The sequence below is a fragment of the Hippopotamus amphibius genome, chromosome 2 (genome assembly GCF_030028045.1).
Source record: "Hippopotamus amphibius kiboko isolate mHipAmp2 chromosome 2, mHipAmp2.hap2, whole genome shotgun sequence".
Lineage (NCBI taxonomy): Eukaryota > Metazoa > Chordata > Mammalia > Artiodactyla > Hippopotamidae > Hippopotamus > Hippopotamus amphibius.
The window spans coordinates 70,460,029-70,477,660 of record NC_080187.1 but is presented as its reverse complement, the minus strand read 5'-3'; positions in this window follow the sequence as shown (position 1 = coordinate 70,477,660).

Here is a 17,632-nt window from a genome sequence, read left to right as displayed (position 1 = left end):
GTAGACTAGACTTCAGAGGTTGCTTGTCCCCATTTATGTCAGGATCCTTGCAGCCCTTTCTGGTGTCTGTGGTCTTCTGCTGGTGTTCAGCTGTTTCTCTGTGGAAATTATTGCATCTTTTGATGTATTCCTGATGCATCTGTGGAGAGGGATGCATCCCACGTCCTTCTACTTCACTGCCATCTTTTTTTCTCCCCAGATTTAAGTTTAAATCCCATAGGCTTCATTTGGCTTCCACCAAAAGGGTGTACCAACCAAGCCAATCCGCAGTTGTAATTAGGAGAAAGAAAGTGTCCTGCCTAGGGATGCCTTCTGGGTTTTCAAAGTAAGTTTATAAACCCCTACCCCACCCCTTTTGTCCTTATCATTACCTAGGAAATGGGCGAGAGGAGATGATCCCTTTCTGGAGACAGCCCCATTCAGTGACCAAAATACCTAGTACTAAAGCATGTGAACTAGGAGGAGGTGAGGGATATGGAGTAAGAGATCTTTTTGAGTTGATTTTTGAGGTCACTTTTCCGACACTCAACAATACCAGATGTCTGTGGATAATAGAGGGCATGGAAAGTTCTTTAAGTACGTTGACTAGTAGCCCATTGTTGAGTGGCTTTTTCAGTAAAAAGTATACCATTGTCAGACTGTAAATGGTCCAGAAAGCCAAAAACATTGCACAGATTAGTTTCAAGGGCCACAATGGTGTGGTTAAAGTCAGTTGATTAGACTAGACTGATAACACCAAAGCTGAAAAAGTGTCAAAAGCAGTGAGGCACCACCAGTAGCCCTGAGACAAGGTCAAAAGTCCAGTGTAATCAAAATGCCAGGAGTGGGCGGGGGTCACACTCATGCAATGTGGCCTTATTCCCTGTGAGGCAAATGCGTCACCTTTTGTCAGCAGTCCAAACCTGGCACACAGTGGTAGCCTTTGCATCAGGAACATAGACTCCTCTACTCTGATGGGTGTGGATCTTATCCAGTGCAATGACAGAAACAGGCAACAGTAGTGGCAGTGAAGGCAGTGCAAAGCTCTGTGAGCAACTTGACTCCAGTTAGTCTCATCACAGTGGCCCCTACCATAGATATCTACCTGAGAGACCCAAGTGGTTGGGTCAACAGCTGTGGTTTGTTTCCACAGTTCACATCCCCAAAGAAGAGGAGTGTTTTTCATCTGCCAATCTGTAGTTTTCAAAGTTCCAACCAAAGAGCTAGGCCATTGGCAACAGCCCAAGAGTCAGTACAAATATAACAGTGTTTATCAAGAGGACTGTTGGTAAGAGATAAGAGAGTGGCCTTGAATTCTGCCCACTGAGTGTAGTGACCTTATCCACTTTAGGTTCTACGTGTCAACACTGGGATTGAACAGCTGCAACAGCTCCAAGAACTCCTATCAGGTCTCAGTGTAGCCAAACCATCAATGAATCAGATGCAGACGTTCAGGGGAAACTGAATTGAGGGCTCTATTGAGCCGGTGCCTCTGCTGTAAGGAGAAAAGCCAAAGGGAGAAGAAGGTGAAGGATAACTTTTCTCCTGGGGGATAGCTACTGCTTTTTCATATAAAGGCAAGGTGCCACTGGGGCCAGAACAATGGTATTCTTGAACATACCATTTCCATTGACAAGCAAGACTTATTGGGCCCTTCTCACCTTGGTGTCCTTCAGTCCAACTTGACCCACCCCAAAATGGGAGTATTAGGCTGAGTTGCAAAGCTTTTATCACTCAGGCCTTCATTTTGAACAGGAGCTCGGTAGCAAGCTAATAGCTGCTTTTCAAAAGGGGTATATGTGGCAGCCCTGTTAGTAAAGCTATGAGTCAAAACTCCAAGGGACACCTACAGATCTAGAGATTGCCTCCCCTTGTCAGGGGCTCCAGTGGGCAAAATCATCAGTACTGTAGACTTGTAGCTGAAATCGTGGAGCCTCAAAAGTACTAACATTCACTACATGCAGCTCTTTGCAATCAGGAGAATGTCCCCTGGCACTTATGGGGTGAGAAAACAGAAGTGTGTAAAACGTTGATTCCTACTGTACATTTAGATGTAAAAGTAACAGCAACAATACATTGAATTGGCTTGGGGGGCCCCACCCACAAGGTCATGTTAGCTCTCTTTACCCAGGTGAACCCTGCCTGAGCCCTGAGCTGAATCCAGGAGCCAGTTCCCCTACGGGTCGGGTAGAATGGTGGCTTGGGCACCTGTATCCAGTAGAGCCATATACAGGTTTGACTTCTTTCCTCCCCAAAGTTTCCCAGTATACTTGCCAGGGGCATAGACCTCTGGTCCCCCTTGTTAGGGGGACCGGAAACCTTGGCCCCTCCCCTAATCATCTTTCCCTTAAAGCAGCTGAGATTGGGGAAGAGGAGGAGGGAGGGGGCAAGAGGCAAGGAAGGAGAGAGAGAGAGTGACTGTGTGTGGAAAACAAGGTGTGTAGACTTTGTTTTTAGCAATGCAGTGGCTGACCTCCGCCTAACCAAACAAAATTCCAATGTTTCAGTCCACCCAAAACCCTGTACTAGGAAGCAAAGTCATCATTTGCCCACACTCTGTCGTCCTTAGGCTCTGTGGTAGCCACAGCCACGGTTTCCAGCTGTGGCCAGAGTTTATGTCCTTCAGCTGACAACCTTCTTGGAGGCATCCCATTATCAAAATAGGATCTCTTAAATTCAACATAAGTGCTAGGAAAGAGTTTTCCATGATTTCAGGGCTGATTGCAAGAAGTTATCTATATTTCTTTGGGTCTGTTTCTCAATCTTCAGTGGGTTACTTCATCAGCATTATAAAACAGTCTGAGGCAGTAAGAACCTTAATCTAGATGCCTCATTTGTGGTTTCCCACAGGAATTAGTCTGCCTCAGGAGAATCTCTGAGGAGGCCAAAGCTTCTTATAGCAGTTTGGATGTGCTGTTTAAAAACAAACAAACCAACCAACCTGTGAGACCTTTTACTGTCATCTCTGGATAGGTCTAAGATTAGCATGATAGACTTAAAGGAAGGGCTGAGCTGAAGAACAGTTTAACTGTTGCCATTCTTAACAAGCATTGTATGCCCACTCCCTAGCCAACTAGCCAAAGTTCTAAAAATTTGCCTGGTTTCTGCCATAGCAGTTGCAAATTTCCCTCTCATGTTCAATGTAGTTCATGTCTCTGTCACTGTTGTCTAAAAGAGGGCAAAACTTAGTACCTAGTTGTTACAATGGGGTAAACCTGAGGCTGATCTAGTATCAGCCTCTACTTGCCCTACTTGCCAGCTAGGAAGTTAGGCTGCCACAGTTATGTGGACGTGGACGGAAGACGCAAGGCTACCCAGGTCATAGACAAAGGACTTTATTTCTTGCAGCAACAGCAGTAGGCAGAGTGTCAGCACTGTCATGCACCATTTCCCCAGGGCCCAGTTCCCACAGGGCAAGACAAAGAGGACCAGTATCATCTGTACTTGCTGTGTGTTGTGAGCTTAGAGAACCCAAATCTTTTGTAATAGGCAGTAAACCAGGCTGCCCTTTGCCTTGGAGGCAAACACTATGTTCCAAGGCTGTAAACATACCTGTCCTTTGCTCCAGAAGGAGCCAGACACTATATCTTCCAAGGCTGTTGTTCACTATATAAAGCATCATTGAAAAGATAGTCCTCAACAGAAGCAGTCAGTGCCTCTTCTCACCAGACGTGCAAAAATGCAACAGACCAGTGGAGAACTGTCTTCCAACGTAGTCTCATAACAATTTATATTTGCCTGAAACTCTCTAGCATTGGAAAGTTCTTGAGACTATATTTATTCTAGCCCTCCCCATCCTTAAAGATATGTCTGAGAAGAGATTATCAGACAGAGGTCAAAAAACTTTTTCTATAAGGAGCCAGGTAGTAAAGATTATAAACTTTGCATGGCATGCAATCTCCATTGCAAATACACTGCTGTTGTAACACTAAGTAAGCAGCAATAGACAATAATCAATCAATCGTTAGAATACAACTTCATTTATAGACATTGAAATTTTAATTTTATGTAATTTTATGGGTCATGAAATATTATTCCCCTTTTGATTTTTAACCATTAAAAATGTAGAAACAATTATTAACTCTCAGGCTGTAGAAAAAGTGAGAAAATTAGAAAAGGTAGAAAAGTAAGCGTCAGGCCAGATTTGGTCCACTCTGCTTTAAAGAATAAGATTCTCATAAATTGGCATGAATTCAGTTAGGATATGGCAACATTTTTTTATCTATTTCTTTCTAAGTACCTGTTCCCCAAAGTGGGAGAATTTACAGTTACGGAAGAATAAAACCACTTAAGTACCAAGGCTTACAAAAATGCTAATTGTAGGATGTGATGGTTAAATTTCTGTGTCAACTTGACATGGTGCCCAGATTAAACATTATTTCTCAGTGTATCTATGAAGATGTTTCTGGATGCAATTAGCATTTGAATCAGTAGACTCAATAAAGCAGATGGCCTTCGCCAGTATGGGTGGGCATTGTCCAGTCCTGTGAGGGTCTGAATAGAATGAAAGGGCAGAAGAAGGCTGAATTCTCTCTCCCTGTTCAAACTGACATCAGCTCAAACAGTCAGGTAGACTGTTCTCGACTAGGACTTACACCGTTGGCCCTGCAGTTCTTAGAACTATACCAATGGCTTTCCTGGATTCCCAGCTTGCAGATGGTAGATTGTAGAACTTCCCAGCCTCTGTAATTGCATGAGCTGATTTTATATATATATATAAAATATATATATTCATTGCTTCTGTTCTCTAGACCATGTGTTAGTATGACTATCTTAATTAGTAAATACATAAGACCTTCCTAATATTCTTCAACTAGGTTTAAGGGGAAATGCTTAGTTGTTTACAAGATAAAGTTTTATCTTTCTTGGAAGATTAAACACTCAATTTCAATTGTGGATAACCAAGGTATAATCCCTAAAGAGTATGACTGTATTAATATACATGTCAGCAGATGGTATCATAGCCTGAGTGGGGTAGGGAGGGAGTTGTGTGAAATTGGCAACCCAAATATGTAAAGCAAAACTTAATAGCTTTTAGCAGCTAGGAAAGGACTTCATAAATAAAATACAAAAAGCACAAATCATAAAACTGATGTAGTTAATTACATTAAAATAAAAAATTTCTGTGCATCAAAAACTTCAAAACAATCAAAAAACAAAAAAGAAAGAAAGAAAAAAAACTTCAAAACAAAATGAAAAGACAAGCTATATAACGAAAAATAAATGTGGGAAACTTATAACCAACAAAGAATTAGTATCCAGAATGTATAAAGAATGCCTGTATGTAAATAAGAAACAAATACCTAAAAAGAATGGGCATTTCACTCAAATAAAAATGCCCAATCTCTTTAGTTTATATAGAAAATACAAATTTAAGCAAGATATCAATTCCTCCTCATTAAAATGACAAAAATAAATCTGACAAAAGCAAGTGTTGTACAGCCACTTTGGAAAATAATTTAGTAGTATCCAGTAAAGTTGATGATATACATATCCTATAATGCAACAATTCCAGTGGATAGTATAAATATAGACCTTGGAAAACTCCCCTATAAACTCACAAAAGACATATACAAGACTGCAATAGATACAGTGAGAAATAACCTAAATATTCACCTATAATATTCATATAGTAGAATGTTATACAGCAGGTAAAATGAAACCAGAGACATATGTATCAATTTAATAAAATCTCAAAAACATTGAGCAAAAACTGCAAGTTGCATATCATGATCATTTATAGTTTATCATTTATATCAAGTTTTAAAACATGCAAAACAATGTTATATTAAAGTGTTAAAACATGCATAGGAATGACAACAAAAACATCAGGATAGTAATTACCTCTGGGACGGAGGGAAAGGAATGATATTGGGGAAGGATAGGTGGGGGAGGTGCTTTGTTTTATCTGTATTGTTTTATTTTTTTTTTTTTAATATTGGGTTGGCCAAAAGTTTCCATTGGCTTTTTTTTAATTTATAAATTTATTTATTTCATTGGCTGTGTTGAGTCTTCTTTGCTGCGCACAGGGGCTACACTTTGTTGCAGTGCACGGGCTTCTCAGAGTCGTAGGGTGGCTTCTCTTGTTGCAGAGCATGGGCTCTAGGCACACAGGCTTCAGTAGCTGTGGCACGTGGGCTCAATAATTGTGGCTCGCAGGCTCCATAGCACACACTGTGGCGCATGGGCTTAGTTGCTCCGAGGCATGTGGGATCTTCCCGGACCAGAGATCGAACCTGTGTCCCCTGCATTGGCAGGAGTTTTCTTAACCACTGCCCCACCAGGGAAGTCCCCTGTTTTATTCTTTAAGCACATTGTTAGATACACAAGTGTTTGTTGCATATTTCTCTAATCTTTTGTACCTCTGAAACATTTCATTAATTTGAAGAGATCCTTTTTAAATCCTTCAAAACAAAGTAATCTCCTTCCTCTCTCTCCCTGAAAGAGTCCTGAAATCATTAGATGAGTGCGAGAGTGGAGGAGAAGAAACTAGGTGGTAGGTAGGCACTGTAGTCCAGAGTCTGAGCAAGGTGACGAGGGCACCACAGTGGAGGGAATGGCAGCACCCATGGAAGGTTGGTTATAAACAGGGAAATTGATCAAATGAATACAGATCCTCATTATTTACGAATTCACTTACATGCAAAAATTCATTTGTAACCTCAAAATCAGTACTTGTGATGCTTTCACAATCACTTGTAGACATGCACAGAGTGGTAAAAAATTTTGAGTTACTTGATGCACACGTTCCCAGCTGAGGTCAGACAAGTGACACTCTGCCTTTGTTTCGGCTCTCATATTATAAACAAGTATCTTTTTCACAGTCTAGTTTTTTGTTTTTGTTTTTTTAACATTTGGGGCTTTTTGTTGGTGATTTCACTGTTTAAAATGGCCCCAATTGTAGTGCTGAAGTGCAGTCTAATGCTAGGTATAGATATCACTGTAAACGGAAATATGTGTATCCATGAGTCTGTGTGTGTGTGCATGTGTGTATTCCTAACTCTGTCCACTGAGACACCTTGGGGCAATAAGCACACCAAACAGGCAGATCTCGGCTTTCTTCCCCTCTTACAAAAGGACCTAGAGTTCCCTGGAAAATACCTGACTCACAGGGCTACAGTAGGAAAAGTACATCTTTTTTGTCCCAGAAAGCAAAAAAAAAAAGTGCAAAGAGAATGATGGGATGTGTCAAAAGTACATAAAAGTCAGCTTGAAGAGGCTCCTAATAACCAAATTGGGGACAATTTGAGGACGAAATAATGGATTACAGTTCATTAATAGAATAGGAAGCCACAGTCCATAAGATATAAATGAATGAACTGAAAATTTGGTAAAGATTAGTACATTTACGTAATTTAAGGCAACCCCCCACACACAAATTATTAATAACAGAGGGGAGAAAAGTAACTTTATACTGGGCAAACTTGGCAGACCATATCAAACAAGCGATCAAAGCAAACATCCTCAGGAATGGGACAAACCTGTATCATGCATCAATAGGATACAACGAAAGGAACAGAGCATCACTTCTGTGATTTTCCAGCCTAAAATGCTTAATTTAAATCTAATCTTGAGGAAATATATAAACCCAAACTGAGAGGTATTTTATTAAATAAATGGCCTGTAATCCTCAAAGGTGTCAAAGTTATGAAAATCAAGGAAAGCTATGAAACTGTTCCACACTGGAGACAAGGAGGAAGACAGGCCAATGAAATGCAACATGTGGTTCTGAGCTGGGTGCTTTTGCGGTAAAGGACATTGTTCTGTAAGTTTGAGAAACTTGAATGGGGGCTAAGAATTGAATTGTAGTAATGTAACAGTGTTAATTTCCTTATTTTGATGGTTGTATTGTGGTTATGTAAGAGACTGTCCTTGTTTTTACAAAACAAAGTATTCTGGACTGACAACTTCTTAAATGATAGGGGAAAAGAAAGTTTTTGGTACTTACAGAGTTTCTGTAAGGTTGTAATTTTTTCCCTCCAAAAATTTTTTACTCATTAAAATTAAACAAAATTAGGTAGTGTGCACTAGAAGACAGAATGGGTTTGGTGAGAATACTGTGCCAGAGTAGCTTTATTGATAAGTTTTGATAGCATTACTGGGCTGATAATCAGGTATTGTAACCCTAAGTTCAGCAAAGTATTTGACAAAAATTTATACGATATCCCCATGAATAAAATGGGAAAATGTGTGCTGGAAAATAGAAAAATTAGGTGGCTTCAAAGCTGGTTCAATATTTACACCAAAATAATGCCTTTTTAAAAAAAGAAGTGAGCCTGAAAGAAACTTTCCAGCAGCATGCCAACAAGACTTTGTACTTGGTCCTATTCTGTTCAGCATTTTTGTCAACATGGAAAGATATGGGTCAACTTTATCAAATGTACAGAAGATAATACTTAGGAGATAGCTAATATAGTAGATGGCAGAATCATTAAAAGTCTCTGCAATGACAAGCTGAAGAGAGTTTTATTTTTTATTTTATTATTTTTTATAAATTATTTATTTATTGGCTGCGTTGGGTCTTTGTTGCTGCAGGCATGCTTTCTCTAGTTGCGGTGAGCGGGGCTGCTGTTCCTACTCTTCTTTTCAGTGTGCAGGCTTCTCAGTGTGGTGGCTTCTCTTGTTGCAGAGCACCGGCTCTAAGCACGCGGGCTTCAGTAGTTGTGGTGCACAGGCTCAGTAGTTGTGGCTCGCTGGCTTAGTTGCTCCACGGCACGTCAGATCTTCATGGACCAGGGCTTGAACCCATGTCCCCTGCATTGGCAGGTGGATTCTTAACCAATATGCCACCAGGGAAGGTGCCACCAGGGAAGGTGCCACCAGGGAAGTTCCAGGGGTACGTGTATCTTTTTGAATTAAAGTTTTGTCCGGATATATGTCCAGGAGTGGCATTGCTGGATCATATGGCAAATGTATCTTTAGTTTTTTGAGGAGTCTCCATACTGTTTTCCATAATGGATGCACCAGTTTACATTCCCACCAACAACGTAGGTGATTTCCCTTTTCTCCACACGCTCTCCAGCACTTGTTATTTGTATTGGGTTGACAAAAAATTGCCATTGATTTTTAAGTAAAAACAAAAGACACATTTTTCATTTTCACCAAGAACTTTATTGAATAACGTATTCACCCTTTTTTCCCACTACTGTCTGCCATCTTTCATGCAACTTCATAATTCCATCTTCCCAAAACTTTTTATCTTTTTGAGCAAAGAACTATTCCAGGTGCCTTTTATAGTCTTCCAGGGAGTTGAAATTTTTTCCATTACGAGAATTTTGTAAAGACCTAAATAAATGGAAATCTGAAGGTGCAATGTCTGGTGAATATGGTGGGTGAATCAGAACTTCCCAGCCAAGCTGTAACAGTTTTTGCCTGGTCATCAAAGAAACATGCGGTCTTGCATTCTCCTGATAGAAGATTATGTGTTTTCTGTTGACTAATTCTTTTCATGGAGTGCTGTTTTCAGTTGGTCTAATTGGGAGCAGTACTTGTTGGAATTAATCGTTTGGTTTTCTGGAAGGAGCTCATAATAGAGGACTCCCTTCCAGTCCCACCATATACACAACATCACCTTCTCTGGATGAAGACTGGCCTTTGGTGTGGTTGGTCGTGGTTCATTTCACTTGCCCCATGATCTCTTCCATTTCACGTTATTGTACAGTATCCACTTTTCATTGCCCATCACAATTTGTTTTAAAAACAGAACATTTTCTTTACATTTAAGTAGAGAATCGCATGCCGAAATATGGTCAAGAAGGTTTTTTTCACTTAACTTATGTGGAACCCAAACATCAAAGTGATTCACATAACCAAGCTGGTGCAAATGATTTTCAACGCTTCATTTGGATATTTTGAGTATGTTGGCTATCTCCCACGTGGTATAACATTGATTTTTCTCAATTAATGTCTCAATTTGATTGCTATCAACTTCAACTGGTCTACCCAACCATGGAGCATCATCCAGTGAGAAATCTCTAGCACGAAACTTTGCAAACCACTTTTGATATGTTCGACCAGTTGCAGCACCTTCTCCATACACAGCACAATTTTTTTTTTTGCATTTCAATTGCATTTTTACCTTTCTTGAAATAATAAAGCATAATATGCTGAAAATGTTGCTCTTTTTTCTTTCATCTTCAATATTTAAAAGGCTACACAAAAATTCACCAATTCTGATGTCTTTTTTTTTTAGACTTTTTTCTCTTTTTCTTTTTGGTTGCATTGGGTCTTCGTTGCTGCGCACGGACTTTCTCTGGTTGCAGGGAGTGGGAGCTACTCTTTGTTGTGGTGCATGGGCTTCTTATTGCAGTGGCTTCTCCTGTTGCAGAGCATGTGCTTTAGTCACACGGGCTTCAGTAGTTGTGGCTCGCGAGCTTTGTTGTTCCACAGCATGTGGGATCTTCCCGGCCCAGGGATGGAACCCATGTCTCCTGCATTGGCAGGCAGATTCTTAACTACTGTGCCACCAGGGAAGTCCCAATAAATATTTTTTTAAATGCATGCTGATATGACAGCTGTCACATGTGATCTAACAAAATTGTCTTGAATAAAGTTAAAGACAAATAAGTGCTACCAGAGCCATATTACGGAAAAAGCCAAATGAACCTTTTGGCCAACCCAATAGATTTTTTTTAATGATAGCCTATAAATGCTATAACTTTTAAATCACCTAAACAAGCAAGTACAAGGAAGCAGGAAGGGTTAGAGAGAGGGGGAGGAAGAGGAAGTAGGAGAGGCAAAGGGAGAGAGAGGAAGAAATGGAGATGGAAGGAGTAAGAGAGATGAGGGAGGAGGAGGGGAAGCATGCTCTGTAGCCTTCTGGCCATTGGGGGAGAAAACAAGTATTTCAAAAGCAGTAGCTTCTCTTCAAAGTAGAAACTGAATCTGTTGGATTTGGTGTACTAACCACGCATAAGAAAAGAAACAGGTCATATTGCAGTAAATGGGAAGAGAATATAGGCTTCACTGAAATGCAAAAAGTATTTTTTTGTTTGTTTCTGTTATAAAGACACACATCATTGTATTTAGGGCTCACCCTAATCAAGGATAATCTCATCTCAAGATCCTTATTTTAAAAACATCTGCAAAGACTCTTTTTCAAAATAAGGTTACATTGTGGAGTTCCAGATGAATATATCTTTTAAGGAGGGGCCACTGTGCAACCCATGACAGTTATCTCCTAAAAGCTTTAGTATTTGCCATTCACAAATAGCTCTTCAATCTATCCATAATTAATTTTTTGTATGGTATGAGGTAAATATTTTTTGTCCAATTGTACCAGGACAACGTATTGAAAAGACAGTCCTTTCCCAACTGGTCTGCAGTACCACTCTTCTCCTAAACCGATTATTGATACAAAGGTCCTCTAAATAAGCTCTCTATTCCATCAGTTTATTTGTCTACTTCTGAGGCAGTGTCATAGTCGTAGTTAATGTAATGTTGTAAGAATTCTTGGTAGCTAGTAGAACAAATCCTCCAAAATGATTTTTCATCTTCAAGAGTGTCTTGGCTTTTCTTGGCCCTTTCCTTCATCTAGTCAAGTACCACAAAACAAAGCAAATATTCTGTTGAGAATGATTGAGGTTGCTTTATATCTAAAAATCCACTTGGACAGAATTAAAATCTTTAAAACATTAGACCTTCTACTCCAGGAACATTGTATACCTATTTATTTAGATTGTTATTGTCTCTCAATAAACTTTTATACTTTTCTCCCTGTTGACAGTATTGCACAGCTGTTTTGGGATTAGTGCTGTACATTTTTGTTATCTTAAATGACATCTTTAAAATTTTTAATTTTTAATTATTTAATGGGATATATAGGAATAAAATACAAATTGTTTTGTGTGTGTTTGATTAAAGATGACTTTTAGCCATTTTCTTTGCTTGTCTCGATCTTTTTTTTTTAAGCTCTTTATTGAAATATAATTGCTTTACACTCTTGTACCAGCTTTTGAGGTACACCAAAGTGAATCAGCTGTATTTATACATATATCCCCATATCCCCTCCCTCCCAGGACTCCCTCCCACCCTCCCTGTCCTGGCACTCTAAGGCATCACCCATCATCAAGTTGATCTCCCTTTGTTATACAGCAACTTCCCACTAGCTATCTATTTTACATTTGGTAGTGTATCTATGTCTATGCTACTCTCTCACTTCATCCCAGCTTCCCCTTCACCACCACCCGCAACCCTGTGTCCTCAAGTCCATTCTTTACATCTGCATCTTTATTCTTGCCCTGTCACTGGGTTTATCAGTACCATTCTTTTAGATTCCATATATATGAGTTAGCATACGGTATTTGTTTTTCTCTTTCTGGCTTACTTCACGCTGTATGACAGACACTAGGCCCATCCACCTTACTACAGATAACTCAGTTTCGTTCCTTTTTATGGCTGAGTAATGTTCCATTATATATATGTACCACATCTTCTTTATCTATTCATATGTCAATGGACATTTAGGTTGCTTCCATGTCCTGGCTATTGTAAATAGTGCTGCAGTGAACACTGGAGTGCATGTGTCTTTTTGAATTATGATTTTCTCTGGGTATATGCCCAGTAGTGGGATTGCTGGGTCATATGGTAGTTCTAGTTTTAGTTTTTTTAAGGAACTTCCATACTATTCTCCATCATGGCTGTATCAATTTACATTCCCACCAATAGTGCAGGAGGGTTCCCTTTTCTCCACACCCTCTCCAGCATTTATTGTTTCCAGATTTTTTGATAATGGCCATTCTGAATGGTATGAGGTGATACCTCATTGAAGTAAGTCAGAAAGAGGAAAACAAATACTGTATACTAATGCATATATATGGACTCTAAAAAACAACAACAACAAAAAAACATACTGATGAACCTAGTGTCAGGGCAAGAATAAAGACTCAGATGTAGAGAATGGACTTGAGGACATGGCAGGAAGGGGAAGTAAGGGAGTAGCATTGACATATATATAGTACCAAATGTAAAATGGATGGCTAGTGAGAAGCTGCTGCATAGCACAGGGAGATCAACTTGATGCTTGGGGATGACCTAGAGGGGTGGGATAGGGAGGGTGGGAGGGAGTCTCAGGAGGGAGGGGATATGGGAATATATATATAGATACAGCTGATTCACTTTGTTGTACAGCAGAAACTAACACAACATTATAAAGCAATTATACTGCATTAAAAACCTGAAGAAAAAAAGAAGAGAAATTCCCTTGGTATTTTGATAGGGATTGCAATGAATCTATAAATTGCTTTGAGTAATACAGTCATTCAACAGCATTAACTCTTCAAACCCATGAACATGGTATATCTTTCCATCTGTTTGTGTCATCTTCAATCTCTTTCTTATAGTTTTTCTAATATAGGTCTTTTACCTCCTTAGATAGGTTTATTCCTAGGTGTTTTATTCTTTTTGATGCAATGGTAAATGGGATTGTTAGCTTAATTTCTCTGAGAGTTCATTGTTAGTGTATATTAATGCAACAAATCAATACAGGATTGATTTTGTATCATTAAACATTACCAAATTCATTGATGAGCTCTAGTAGTTTTTGGTGGTGTCTTTATTATTTTCTATATGTGGTATCATGTCATTAACAAACAGTGAGTTTTACTTCTTCCTTTTAAATTTGAATTCTTTCTTTCCCTTCTCTGATTGCTTTGGCTAGGACTTCCAATACTATCTTGAGTAATAGTGGTGACAGTGGATATCCTTGCCTTGTTCCTGATCTTAGGGGAAATGCTTTCAGCTTTTCACCATTGAGTATGATGTTAGCTGTAGTCTTATCACATATGGCCTCTATTATGTTGAGGTATATTCCCTCTATACCCATTTTGTGGAGAGATTTTATCATAAATGAATGTTGAGAGACTTCCTTGGTAGTCCAGTAGTTAAGACTCTGTGCTCCCAATGCAGGGGGCCTGGGTTTGATTCCCTGGTCAGGGAACTAGATCCCACATGCCACAACTAAAGATCTTGTATGCTGCAACTAAAGATCCTGCATGTTGCAATTAAAAATTCCACATGCTGCAATGAAGATCCTGTATGCTACAACAAAGACCTGGTGCAGCCAAATAAAAATAAATAAATAAATAAATGTTGAATTTTGTCAAATGCTTTTTCTGTATCTACTGAGATGATTATTTGATTTGATTATTTTTTAAAGCTCTTTATTGAAATATAATTGCTTTATACTGTTGTGCCAGTTTTGAGGTACACCAAAGTGAATCAGCTGTATTTATACATATATCCCCATATCCCCTCCCTCCTGCGACTCCCTCCCACCCTCCCTATCCTGGCCCTCTAAGTCATCATCCATCATCGAGTTTATCTCCCTATGTTATGCAGCAAATTCCCACTGGCTATTTTACATTTGGTACTGTATATATGTCAATGCTACTCTCTCACTTCGTCCCAGCTTCCTCTTTGCCCCCACCCCCACCCTGTGCCTTCAAGTCAGTTCTCTATATCTGCATCTTTATTCTTGCTCTGTCACTGGGTTCATCAGTACCATTTTTTAGATTCCATATATATGAGTTAGCATACTGTATTTGTTTTTCTCTTTCTGGCTTACTTCACTCTGTATGACAGTCTCTAGGTCTATCCACCTCATCGCATATAGCTCAATTTCATTCCTTTTTATGGCTGAGTAACATTCCATTGTATATATGTGCCACATCTTCTTTATCCATTCATCTCTTGATGGGCATTTAGGTTGCTTCCATGTCCTGGCTATTGTAAATAGTGCTGCAATGAACATTATGGTACATGTTTCTTTTTGGATTATGGTTTTCTTTGGGTATATGCCCAGTAGTGGGATTACTGGATCATATGGTAATTTCATTTTTAGTTTTTTAAGGAACCTCCAAACTGTTTTCCATAGTGGCTGTACCAACTTACACTCCCACCAACAGTGCAGGAGAGTTCCCTTTTCTCCACACCCTCTCCAACATTTATAGTTTCTAGATACTTTGATGATGGCCATTCTGACCGGTGTGACGTGATACCTCATTGTGGCTTTGACTTGCATTTCTCTGATGATGAGTGATGTTGAGCATCTTTTCATGTGTTTGTTGGCCTTCTGTATGTCTTCTTTGGAGAAATGTCCGTTTAGGTCTTCCACCCATTTGTGGATTGGGTTATTTGCTTTGTTGGTATTAAGCTGCATGAGCTGCTTGTATGTTTTGGAGATTAATCCTTTGTCTGTTGCTTTGTTGGCAAGTATTTTCTCCCATTCTGAGGGTTGTCTTCTTGTTTATGGTTTCTTTCACTGTGCAAAAGCTTTTAAGTTTCATTAGGTCCCATTTGTTTATTCTTGATTTTATTTCCATAATTCTGGGATGTGGGTCAAAAAGGATATTGCTTTGACGGATGTCATAGAATGTTCTGCCTATGTTTTCCTCTAGGAGTTTTATAGTGTCTGGCCTTAGATTTAGCTCTTTAATCCATTTTGAGTTTATTTTTGTGTATGGTGTTAGGAAGTGTTCTAATTTCATTCTTTTACATGTAGCTGTCCAATTTTCCCAGCACCACTTATTGAAAAGGCTGTCTTTTTTCCATTGTATACTCTTGCCTCCTTTGTCAAAGATAAGCTGCCCATATGTGTGTGGGTTTACCTCTGGGTTCTCTATTCTGTTCCATCTGTTTGTATCATCTTTGATTTCTTCCATCAGTGTCTTACAGTTTTCTGCATACAGGTCTTTTGTCTCCTTAGGCAGGTTTATTCCTAGGTATTTTATTCTTTTTGTTGCAGTGGTAAATGGGAGTATTTCCTTAATTTCTCTTTCTGCTCTTTTGTTGTTAGTGTATAGGAATGCAAGAGATTTCTGTGCATTAATTTTGTATCCTGCGACTTTACTAAATTCATCGATTAGTGCTAGCAGTTTTCTGGTAGAATCTTTAGGGTTTTCTATGTATATCATGTCACCTGCAAAGAGTGACAATTTTACTTCTTTTCCAATTTGGATTCCTTTTATCTCATTTTCTTCTCTGATTGCTGTGGCTAAAACTTCCAAAACTGTGTTGAATAATAGTGGTGAGAGTGGGCACCCTTGTCTTGCTCCTGTCCTTAGAGGGAACACTTTCAGTTTTTCACCATTTAGAATGATGTTGGCTGCTGGTTTGTCTTATATGGCTTTTATTATGTTGAGGTAACTTCCTTCTATGCCCACTTTCTGGAGAGTTTTTATCATAAATGGATGTTGAACTTTGTCAAAAGCTTTTTCTACATCTATTGAGATGATCATATGGTTTTTATCCTTCAATTTGTTGATATGATGTATCACAGTGATTGATTTGCGTATATTGAAGAATCCTTGCATTCCAGGGATATACCCTGCTTGATCATGGTGTATGGTCTTTTTCATGTGCTGTTGGATTCTGTTTGCTAACATTTTGTTGAGGATTTCTGCATCTATATTCATCAGTGATATTGGCCTGTACTTTTCTTTTTTTGTGACATCTTTGCCTGGTTTTGGTATCAGGGTGATGGTGGCCTCATAGAATGCGTTTGGGAGTGTTCCTCCTTCTGCTATATTTTGGAAGAGTTTGAGAAGGATAGGTGTTAGCTCTTCTCTAAATGTTTGATAGAATTTGCCTGTGAATCCATCTGGCCCTGGGCTTTTGTTTGTTAGGAGATTTTTAATCACAGTCTCAATTTCAGTGCTTGTGATTGGTCTGTTCCTATTTTCTGTTTCTTCCTGGTTCAGTCTTGGAAGATTGTACTTTTCTAAAAATTTATCCATTTCCTCCAGGTTATCCAATTTATTGGCATATAGTTGCTTGTAGTAGCCTCTCATGATCTTTTGTTATTTCTGCGGTGTTGGTTGTTATTTCTCCTTTTTCATTTCTAATTGATTTGCATCTTCTTTTTTTTTCCTGATGAGTCTGGCTAATGGTTTATCAATTTTATCTTCTCAAAGCAGCAGCTTTTAGTTTTATTGATCTTTGCTATTGTTCCCTTCTTTTCTATTTCATTTATTTCTGATCTGATCTTTATGATTTCTTTCCTTTTTTTTCTTTTTTGTTTAAAATCACTGGTTAGTTTGAATTTTTTTTTTTTTTAATTTATTGGCTGCTTTGGGTCTTTGTTGCTGCACATGGGCTTTCTCTAGTTGCTGCAAGTGGGGGCTACTCTTCATTGTGGTGCACAGGCTCCTCATTGTAGTGGCTTTTCTTGTTGTGGAGCATGGGCCCTAGGCACATGGGCTTCAGTAGTTGCAGCACATGGGCTCAGTAGTTGTGGCTCACAGGCTCTAGAGCACAGGCTCAATAGTTGTGGTGCACAGGCTTAGTTGCTCCACGGCATGTGGAATCTTCCCAGGGCAGGGCTCGAACCCGTGTTCCCTGCACTGGCAGGCGGATTCTTTACCACTGCACCACCTAGGAAGTCCTGGCTAGTTTGAATTTTATTAAACATCTGTTTTTGAAATTTTCCCACATATTTCCATATGACTTATAGGATGGCCACTAGATCTTTCCTTTATCATGAACCAATGACACTACAAAAAAAAAAGTTGTCCATGCCTGCCTTTGTTTCCTGAATAGAAGGCAGCTTAAAAAGGATTCAAAATATACTAAGTAGACAATATAAATTTTCTACAAGTGCACTCTTTATATTTATGAAATGGGATTAAAACTCCCTCCACTCTGAGATTCCAAAGCT